Source organism: Podarcis pityusensis, assembly GCF_964106645.2.
Source record: "Podarcis pityusensis genome assembly, chromosome: 14".
Taxonomy (NCBI): domain Eukaryota; kingdom Metazoa; phylum Chordata; class Lepidosauria; order Squamata; family Lacertidae; genus Podarcis; species Podarcis pityusensis.
This window is the reverse complement of record NC_138039.1, coordinates 49421152-49429404: the sequence shown is the minus strand read 5'-3', so window position 1 is coordinate 49429404 and position 8253 is coordinate 49421152. Positions and strand designations below refer to the sequence as shown.

At 50.5% G+C, this 8253-nt stretch overlaps 1 protein-coding gene across 5 annotated transcripts in view; it reads left to right on the top strand.

Moving 5' to 3' along the window:
- Window positions 1-643: 643 nt before the first annotated feature.
- The window catches only part of TLN2 (talin 2), a 176186-nt gene continuing 168576 nt past the window's right edge, over window positions 644-8253 (top strand). For 2 of the 5 annotated variants that reach the window (XM_080980653.1, XM_080980648.1), the window contains exon 1: window positions 1755-1974. The gene's annotated coding sequence lies outside the window, so the exon portion shown is untranslated. Of the gene's footprint in view, window positions 1519-1754; window positions 1975-2514; window positions 2667-8253 lie in introns of those variants that run through there. The other 3 variants (XM_080980649.1, XM_080980652.1, XM_080980650.1) reach the window with 3 other exon arrangements.

The following is an 8253-nucleotide window of genomic DNA, read 5'->3' as shown; positions in this document are numbered from 1 at the left end:
CTATGATTCTATGAAATATAAACTGTCCTTTCTTCTGCCTACCTCATCCTGATTGAAATTATTGAGGAGCGGATGGCCAGGACTGGCCTCCTTGCTCTGACTAACTAGGTTCATGATGCTCCCTTGTGAGGGGGGAGCAATGGTGCCCCCAATCCCTGACTGGAGGCAGGGAGCAAGGGAGGGGAGAGGGGAGAACCTTAGCCTCCATGGCTCCCGGACTACCTCAGCAAGTGAAGAAAGGAAGAAGCTGCCTTATTATACCAAGTCAGAACACTACAGCTCAGTATTGCCTGCACGGACTGGCAGCAGCTCTCCAGGGTTTCAGGCAGGGAGTCTCTCCCAGCCCTTCCTGGAGAGGCCAGGATTGAACTTGGGGCCTTCTGCACATGAAGCTGCGCTCCATCATGGTCCTTCCCCTAAAGATGAACCAAGATTCCAGTCCTCATTGCCCTCTGAATAAAGAGCTGATTTAAATAAGATCGTTGGAAGCTCCCCTGTACTAAGTCAAAGTCTTGGTCCTTCTAGCAGAGTCTTGTCTACAATGACTGACAGAAGCTCTCCAAGGTTTCAGACAGGAGTCTTTCCCCTGCCATGTCTGGATATACAGGGGGATTGAACCTGTGACCTTTTGCATGGGAAACAGGAGCTCAACCGCTGAGCTACAACCCTTCCCAAAAGAAGATTGCAGCCTCAACAAAATAATGTTTTTTTCTTCAATACCTGTAGTAAAAAACCTGCATACTGGTACACCTGGGTCCTACTGTGCAGCGACATAATCCTCAGGTGAGGATTTATAAGGCCCTCCAAAATGTCATATAATAATGTGTGAGATTTCAAGTTATCCAGAATTCTTCATTCAGTTAGACAAGCCCATGGGACATGCAGTGTGTCTGGAGAAACAGCACTAGCTAGTGGTCAAGTCATCTGTTCCTGCATCTGCTGAGTCATCAGGTGGAATCTGGAGGAAGCAGACATTCAGATGAGGCTTTCAGGGGGCTGCTGTTCTGGTTTCAGGGTCTCTGGAGAACTCAAAAGCTGGAACGTTATTTGGTGAGATTTTGGTTTGGTCTCATATATGGATAATATATTGTTGCTATTTTTCCAGTGGGCAACCCTGACAAGTTTTGCTTTAAAAATATATTTTTTTCAAAGTGCACCAAATCATCAATTACAGCATAGTTCAAGGTCAACACACAGCAAAATTACTCCATTTGGAAACTGATCAAGAAAGCATCCAAGCCAACACAGTGAGAGGTGAATAAGGTTGCTTGCCTTCCTGTCCACCAGCCTTGCTCCCGTGCTTTTAACAGGAAACTGAGGCGCAGAACAAGCAAGTAGCTGCAGCTTTCTTCCCCGCAAGGATGGAAAGAAGCCTCCCTTGCTTCACGATATTCTACACGTGGGGAACCCTGTCTGAAAGCAGAGGAGGAGCAGAACTAGTTTTGGGGAGGAGAAGGTGGCAGCTTGCCTGGTGGAGAACCACGCACAGTTCTCTGGCGCAAACGCATTTACTCGGGAGTAAGTCCTGCCGAGCTCAAGAGGATTGGAGCCTGCTTCGGGCTGCAGCCTGGGAGATACCTTGGCTTTTGCTTTGGGAGAGGGATGAGCTAATTCTGGGGTGCGGCTCGCCTCGGCGTGCCGACCTGCTGGGGAGCTCCGCCAGGAACGCGCAGCACAAGCTTGCTGGGTGGCTGGTCGGTCCAGCCAGCTCGGGGGGAGGGGGAGGAGGAGGAGGAGGAGGAGGAGGGGAGGAAGGCCAGCTGGCCGGTCGGTCCCGGGGTGATGACGCGCTTCCTGCTCTCCCTGGGCTGGGGGCTCTCAGCCTGGGAAGCAGAAGCGCCTTGCAAAAGGCTGGCAGAGACGCGGCGCCTCCGAGCAGGCAGGAGGTGGCTGCAGCCGCGGCGAGAGGAGGAGGAGGAGGAGAGCGGCGCTCCGATGCCCCGCGCCATGCCCGGCTAAGGCTCGCCTCTCCCGGTAGGAGCCGCTTCCAGGCGTGCTTTTCAGGCGGATTCCCCTCCTTTCAGTATATATGCAGGTGTATATTTATGCGCATGGTTTATGTGCACCTTTGCATTTAAATGCTTTCGGGAATATATTTGCGCCATCGGCGCGCGCGGAGGAAGCAGGCGAGCTTGCGGAGAGGGCAGCGCCTCCTTGGATGGGCTGGATCGGGCCGTCACTGCCTCGCCCGCGCACGCCTCCCCCTCGCTTCCTTTCCCGGCCACCTGTCCTTTAGCACGGGAATGCAGCTGACTCTGCAAAAGGATTCCCCCGCCCCGCCCTTGCTCCCTTGCATCTTGCTCTCTCTCTCTCTCTCTCTCTCCCCCCCCCCCCCCCGCTTCCTGACCTGCTTTTCTGGCGATCGGGGGCCCCAGGCAAGGCAGCGAGGCGATCGGAGGTGGGCCCAATCCTCACTGAGCAAGCCTACCGACCCCTCCCCGCCGCTTGTTGCTTTCCGCCCCCGCCCGGCCCCCTTCGCAGCGTCCACAAGCAGGCTGGGCAACTGGGTGTTAGCGGGTGGGGAGCTCTAGAAAGGCAGCCGGAGGTGAAGCAGAATGCGATCGTGTCCATTTCAGCTCCCCGAGAGCTCGGTCTCTTGCTGGCGCTGCACGGCACCCACCGCCGCACCCGCCCATCTGCCCAGCCCGGCTGCTGATCCGCGTCAGGTCAGACCCGCTTTGCAGATGGCTTGAGCTCAGTGCGGTTTGCCCAGACTTGAACCTTCTCCTTCTTCTCCTCCTCCCGTCCTCCTTCCCCAAGAATCCTGGTGTGGAAAGGAAGGAAGGAAGGAAGGAAGGAAGGAAGGAAGGAAGGAAAGGGGCTGCAAATCCAGCAGCCTCCAAATAAGTCAGCCTTATCTGCTTGTGCGTTATCGGGGGAGCCTTTTTGGAGACACGCTGGATCAGGGGGAAATTCCTTGCGCTGGGGAGCCATATTTGCTGCTTGGCGCGGCTTAGCCGGCTGGGTTCTCGTGGTGGAGGTGATGGTAGTAGTGATTTTAATAAACGGATTGCATGTTCCCTGCAAGGGGGGGCGAGGAGCCGCCTCCCTCCCTCCCTGCTTCAAATACCTTTGAAAGTTCAGTTCTGGGCTGTGGAGCTGGGCGAAGGCCCCGGCAAGGTGATCCTGGCGTGGCGTGGGGATGGTGGCTGCAGGAGGAGATGTGGGTCTTCTGGCGGATGTGACCTTTAAAGCACCACCGGCCTGGGGAGATGCGAAGGGAGCAGCCGGATCTCTGCAGAACTGGGCGTTTGCTTTAGGGAGCGAGGCGCGCCTTGGGAGACGGGTGGACGCGGCTGGGTGGCTGCCCCGCCGCTTGGCTTGGCTTGGCTTCCCTCCTTGAAGGTGCAAAACAACCCGGCTGTTGGCCTGGGAGGAAGGCAGCTGCCAGGAGGCTGGGGGGGGCGAGGAGGTGGCACCTCTAGGTGCAGCCTGGTTTCTAGCATGCAGCCAGAACAAGGTGGTAGAGCCCTGAGCTGGCAGGATGGGCTGTGTCACTTTGGAGTGCAAGTTGAGGGGACTGTTCCTTTTCTTAAAGTGCCATGACCCTTTGCAGGTTTTAGGGGTTTTTCTTTTTACAACATTCCCCCCCCCCCCACGATATGCTTACCTTATATCTTTAGGGAGGTTTTTGTGAAAATAAAACAATTGAGGCTTATGCTCAAAAGTAGCACCCCCCCACCTGCATCCTGAAGTGGTACGCTCCATCCTACTCCCCCTCCCGGCTCTAGGACTTTGTTGCACCGGCTTGGTGATGCCCCTTTCCCAAGTGTCACAGCCGAAGCAGAGCCAAGTTCTTCTGGCACAGGAGGAAGGGAAATTCCACAAGTGCCTCTCCTTGGAAGTAATTATAATACAGTAAGGCATTTGATAGCTAATAATTTGATGTTCTTTCACAGCACCTAAAACCAGCAACCTGATAAAGTCAACTTGCCTTGCCTGATGTTAGGACCAGCAGCACCTAAGGCTTTTTCCGGATATGTTTGCATGAGGGCAGCATCAGAAGCGCACTTGAAAAAATGGAGAAGGGGTGCGCAAGCTTCATTTTAGAAACGGTAATTTTCTACCGTTTGTAGACTCTGAGGTATGCAGCAGAATGTACAGGCACTATTCTCAGTTTTGTGTGTGAGTGAAGCTATCTTGTTCCATCACACTCCTTTCAGTGTTTTACTTTGCACAAACATCCAGTAGAAATTCCTGTTGGGTGCCCATAGCTCTGTTATTTTCCAAGTGCTTCACATCAGCAATCCTTACAACAGTCCTGCAAGGTACAGCAGCACTGATTTCTGAGTGGGGTGACCGAAGTTTGAGACTCTCAACGTTTTGTTGTGAATTTTATTGCACAGGAGAAATTTGATCCTGGGACCTCCTGGAATCACATTTCTCTGTCTCAAGAAATCTGAAGCAAGTGAAGGTGTTTCTGCTCTCCCCCCTAATCCCAATTTATTGGAAAACCTTAAATGTATTTACACTCAAGACAAGGTCTCCAGATTGCAGGCTGTTGCTAGGCATCACTGAGATGACCTTACAGGGTTTTTACAGCCTTCCTGCTACAGACAGGCCTCTGTGTTCATCTGAGAGAGTTTGGTATTTGTGCAGGAGCCATGGCTCTTGGAAGCTGTCAGTTCCATGACACGGTTTCTGTCCCTGCAGGTTGCTTGAGGAGGAGGAACAGGATTTGATTCCCTGATGCCTGCTTGGGAAGGCCCAGGGCTCAGGCCTAGAGCAGCTGCTTTGCAAGGAGAAAACTCATTGTTCAGTCTCTGCCCTCTCCTGTTAAAAAGGGTTGGGTGATGTGTGGAGGCTGCCCTAGGCTAGATGTGACTCAGTGCAAATTCATGGAGAGTAAGACTGTCCCTGGAGATGGGTTGTGGCTCCATGGCAGAACATCTGCTTTGCATCTAGAAAGGTCCATGTTCAATATCTGGCATCTCCAGTTAGGGCTGGAGAGAGAGAGGGGCCCCTGTCTGAAATCCTAGAGTGTCATTGGACACTAGTGTGTTAGATAATGCTGATTGATTGGGTATACCTGGATGCCACTTTTCCATAATGAGTTGCACCCAATGCAGCTTACAGCAAATGTTCAAGGCATCCAAACATAGTGTGTTGGAAATACAGATATACAAAATGCAGAACACATCAGTAAATTCAAAATTAGCAAAAACCAACAATTTAGCAAACACATAGTAAATTCAGCATTACTGAAAGAAAATAGTTATGTAGGTTTAAGTACATAAATACAAATCAAAACAAGAGTGAACCAACAATAATGTTTCTGTTACTGGTCTTGCTGCACTGCAGGGAGCCTGGCTTAAATATAGTTCAGAGGGGAGAGGTGGGTGATATGCAGCTGGCTGCCAGTGAGCCAGCAGGACCAGTGGTCTGAATCCAGAGAAGGCAGAGTTTTGAGTCCCTATCTTCTAATGGCTGTTAGCCAACATGGCTAAGTATTTCTTCCTCTGTCAGGGGCAGTGTGCTAGGAATCGCAAGAGGAAGAGGGGCTGCTGCACTCATGTGCTGCTTCTGGGCTTCCCATGGCGGGGGGCAGGCTGCGGTGGAAAATGGGGTGCTGGCTAGATGGGTCTTTGGCCTGGGGGCCTGGCGAGCTTGCTGTCCAATGTGCAGATGCCTCTGCTTGTGGTGGTAGGTTCATGTTGCAGGTGCCACCTGCTTTGCTCCAGCCAGTGAGTTTGCCACTGAGCATCATGGAATGTGCTGCTCACAGCCAGTGCTTGTATGCTCTGACTGAATTTCTCTTTTCAAGTGTTATTCAAAGTCCTGTATGATACGTTGCATCTTGCAGTGCAGGGGAGGAGAACCACATCCTGCAGGTGTAGGGACCACAGAGGGATAGTGGACAGTAAGTGATTGACCTAAGCCAGAAGGATTTCTGGCCTCCCTGATGTTGCCGGGTTACAACTTCGGCCGCCCCTGACCTTTGGCACACCCAGACCGAGGCTCAGGGGAGTTGCAGTCCACAACAGCAGCAGGAAGGTCACAGCTTCTCCATCCTTCACTGGAGGGTTTGCCCTTGGAACAGGGGCCTAGATTTCATGTGCAGGGAATCTGTAAGAATGGGCCCACAACAGGCTCACAAAGCGCAGATCTTGCAAAGGTTGCTCTGTGACTTGTTGCTTGTCCTTGAGCCTGTTTAGTGGGAAAATGTATTATTTGTGCCTGGGAGTTAACTAATTATTCCAGGCTCAACTGAATTTCTTTTCTCCCCACCCCCATGCGCAAGCAAATTAAGGAAGGTGCTTCTCCCCACACCCCATGTGTCTTGTCTAAACATTATCACAAGATCATGGTCAATGATGAGCAGTTGAGTGGGATATTGTCGTATTGTATTGTATTGTATTTTAATTTTCTGTACTGCCCTTTGTATGTCGATCTCAGGGTGGTTCACAACATAAAAATACAAGATAAAACACAAAGTACACAAGAAAAACAAACACACACACAAACCAAAAAACACAAAGCAAAAGTGGAGTAGATGGCTCTACTTTTATTCCCGCCTTAATAATGACATCATCATGGTGTTGACATAGCTCTTTTTGGAGTGTTCAAAACACTTCATGTCTGTCACCTTGTTATCCTAAATAGCTCTGTAAGGAGGAAAGGTTGCACAGTATACCCATTTTGCAGATGGGAGACTGAGGTTGGGAGAGTGAGGCATGCTCTTGGCAGAGACCAGATTTGTTGATTTGTAGCCTGCTTTCCTGACCACTCTGCTGTTCCTGTTCTTTGGCTGTGATCTGAGCAGCCCACCAAAGAGCAGAAGAATCTTATTCCCGCTTCCAGCAAGGCATTTTGCTTTGGAAAAAATGAAACCAAAAGAACCCACTACACTGAAAGCTGGGTAGGAATACCCATAAAAATATAGGAAGCTATTTTGCATCAGTTCAGACTATCGGTTCACCTGACCCGGCGTTGCCTCCTCTGTCTGGAAGTGGCTCTCCAGGGCCTTGAGCAGAGAAAGGTCTTCCCCCTTCACCTGCTACCTGAGGTTCTTTTGACTTGAGGTGTTGGGGACAAAAGGTAGCACCTGCTGCAGGCATAGTGGCTGCTTTGCCACCTGGGCTTTGGCCCTACCGTGTTAGTTTTAAACCATAATAATAATAATAATAATAATAATAATAATAATAATGGCGCATCTAGCCACTATCCAGCCACCTTGCTGAAAGGCAAAAGAAGAAGAAGGCTTTGTCATGTAGCCCTGATCAAGGAGGAAGCCATTTGAATCTCCATCTAGGTTGAGAGGAGTTCCCTACCAGGACAGACTTTGCTCGTGCGCTCAAGACATTGAGTCCATAAAACATATTTTGCTGCACTGTGCAAAATATGAGCAAGCCAGGGCTGAACTGATATTACCCTTGCTGGTACCTTTCCCGGGAAAATCAGAGGCTCACTATGTCAGGTTCCTATTGGAAGACCGGACAAACGCTAGAACATTAGCAGTGGCAATGTTTTTATTGATGGTTGCAAGAACCAGTGATCCCTATCTTTTGAAGAAAATGCTTGTTTAACCTGGAGGTAGGCTGTATGAATTGTGCATTGCTTTGTAACGATTTGTTGGGTTTCTGGACCTTAGTAAAGATTGATGATGATGAATCTCCATCAGGAGAGAGTTGTATAGTCTGGGTGCCACTGCTGTGCAGATCCTGACCTGAGGTGTTGGGAGTCTGCAAAGCAGGACCTTCAGAGGTGGACTCTTGCTGGGCTGGTTGGCCTCTTTGGCTGGGCCACCTCTGCCTGTATCTCAAGCATACGGCTGCATTTCCTTGGTGTGCCTCTGATAGAATAACCTAGAAAAATGATGGTCAGGGGTGTATGGACTACAATTCCCATCATCCCTGAACATTGGCCATGTGGGCTACCAGGAGCTGAAGCCCATCAGCATCTGGGTGTAAGGAAACGGGCTGAAATGGGCTAAAGATGCTCACATTGTATGCTTTTGAAGGTTGGCAATGGTCCAGGGAACCTTGCACAATTCATTCTCTGACTTGTGTCCTGACAGTTCTCAAATTACAGATTCGGCCTGATCCAGATGCTTTCTAGCTATTTCTCTACACATTGTTCAAAATGCAAGTGAGAAAAGACAGTATTAGGAGCAGCCCTCAAGTAACATAACCCAGAACTGACAAGGAAATGGTGAGGACAAAGAATTGATTTGCCGAACTACGAATCCTGAGCAAAAGCAAGAATTCTCGTGAGCTGTCTGGAGCCATTTCCATAAAGGCGAGGCCCGGCAGT